Consider the following 2578-nt stretch of genomic DNA (forward strand, 5'->3'; position numbering starts at 1 on the left):
AGTGTCCCGCCTATTATTGTTAAGCCAAAATCAAAACAAAGTGTTGGAGTAACAAAAAAAGACCTAAACAAGATAGATGCCACTGACATGAAAATTAATAAGGTGATAAATGAATCCAATGGGTCAGTTGTTATTAGGGCAGACGACAATTCAGAAAAGGAAAAAATTAAAACAACCCTACAAAATAGATTAGATTCTCAAGTTTACGAAATCAGAGAATCTAAAGTTGTTAACCCAAAAATTAGAGTCGCCAATATGAGCGAAGAATATAATGATGTTGAAATAATTGCTAAAATAAAATCACAAAACGAATTCCTGAAAAATGCTTTTATAAAATGTGTGAAAGTTTTTGAACAAAGAAGAAATAATAGCTCGGTGTGCACCTTTAGCACAATCATCGAAATTGAACATGAGAAATACTTGGAAGTGCTAAAACGGGAGAAGATTAACATCGGGTGGGATCAGTGTGGCGTATATGATGGGCTAAATGTTAAAAGATGTTTCAAATGCTTAGAGTACAATCACAACGCAAATACATGCACTAAGAAGTTAAGATGTGGTCTATGTTTGGGTGAACATAAATCTGATGAGTGTAGTGCACAGGTAACAAATCCTGTCTGTGGAAATTGTGCGGATGCAAATAAAGATCTTGGTTTTAAGCTCGATACAGGTCATAGCCTTTTCAGCAAGGAATGCCCTGTCTACCAAAGAAAACTGAAAATACAAAAACAGCGGGTGGGTTACTAGCAACCAAATCTAGCAAGTGTTATAAGTAAAAAATCAGAAGATTTAAAAGTAATATATTTAAACGTTAATAGCTTAATACACAATAAACTTGAAATCGACAGACTAGTGGAGTTATTTGACCCAGCTCTTGTACTTTGTTCCGAAACTAGCATAACAGATCAAATTAGGGATGCTGAAATAGGTATAACATCGTTTACAGCAATTAGATGTGATTCACATAGTAGGCACACCGGAGGTGTAGTTATGTACATTAAAAACTCGCTGGAATTTAGGGTAAAATATAATAAATCCATGAATACAAATATATGGTGTATTATTGTGCAATTAAAAAATCTTGAGGTTAAATGGCAAATTGGAGTTATATACCACTCCCCAAGTACTAGTGATAGGGAGTTTATCAACTATCTTGATTCAATAGTAATGGACATATGTGATACAACGTCTAACAACGTAATTGTTGGAGATTTTAATATCAATATGAACAAAGTATCGACACACAGTGTGAAATTGAATGAGTTGTTTAATTCCATTTTCATGCACCAACTTGTAGATTTCAATACCCGAATAGCAGAGGCATCTGAGACAAAGATTGATCTCCTATATTCAAATGTGAAAAATATTGCATGTAAGAGGCTTGATCGACACAAAATATCTGATCATGAAACAATAATGTTTAATAATAATATAGGAAATCAAATCCCTCTCAGAGTGGTATCAGAAATAGTGGCCCCTATTATGAGTTGCATTAGATTTTCGACTGTGGTCGAAAGTGCTGAGCGAACGAATTTTCATTTGTTATTATGGCGCTCATTCGATGAAGAATAGCGCTATTGTGAATTTCACTCGTTTAGGTTGTTCACAATAGTATATTTTTCACCGCTGAGAAGCTTTGTTTACAAATCGAGCAAACTAAATAGTGTGCTTATACATATTCATGTAAATTTGTTCTAATTAAAATGAAATAAAGAAAGCGAGTTTATAAAAACGTGGTAAAATGAGTACAACGAGTTCTGGTTCAACGATTCGTCAGAGGATGAGAGCTTAGTAAACTGGCCAGGAGTAGCAAATTTTAAGAGAGTTAAAGTTTATTAGTCTTTCGAATATATTTTGATATAAAATGTATTTAAGAAATTTGTCTACAGATTCATTAAAAAGTTCCGACCATCTAAAGTGGCGTTTATGAGCCAAATCTATTTAAAATATTTTAGAACTATCAACAGCACTACGATTTTGTTCTCAGAGATCGTGCCAACGAGTATTGGGTTTTTCTTTCACAAGTAAAACCAGCCTTTCGAGTTTGTGTTTAGTATTCACGATGTTAGAACTGCATGAAATTAATAAAAATTGTTTAAAATTAGTGTCTAGCCGCCAAAATGTAAGAAAACCTATACAAAATCATACATTTTTCACAATCTTCTAACACTTCGCTACACCATCGAAAGCAAAATTCTGTTCGACAGAAAATTTGATACTCAACGAAAATTTCGACACGCTTGCATAGCTCATAATACGAATTTCATTTTCGATCTTCGATCTTCGATAGCCAGCGAAGATCGAAAATCGAATGCAGCTCATAATAGGGGCCAGTTTCTTGGGAACGGTATAGTTGTGATAGCTTAATTGATCTACTCAGATGTTACGATTTTTCCATATTTGATCAACTTGATTTAGACGAAATGGTAGCATTCCTTAATCTATGCTTGCTTAACAGTCTGCAACAATTAACGTTTGTGAAACAAATAAACATTAAAATAAAGAATAAGTGGTATGACTACGAACTGACACAACTAAATAAAAGAAAATCAGAGGCATACAATTTAGCAAAAGCATC

Source organism: Rhagoletis pomonella, unplaced genomic scaffold, assembly GCF_013731165.1.
Source record: "Rhagoletis pomonella isolate Grant_MI unplaced genomic scaffold, Rhpom_1.0 Rhpom_scaffold_00002, whole genome shotgun sequence".
Classification (NCBI taxonomy): Eukaryota; Metazoa; Arthropoda; class Insecta; order Diptera; family Tephritidae; genus Rhagoletis; species Rhagoletis pomonella.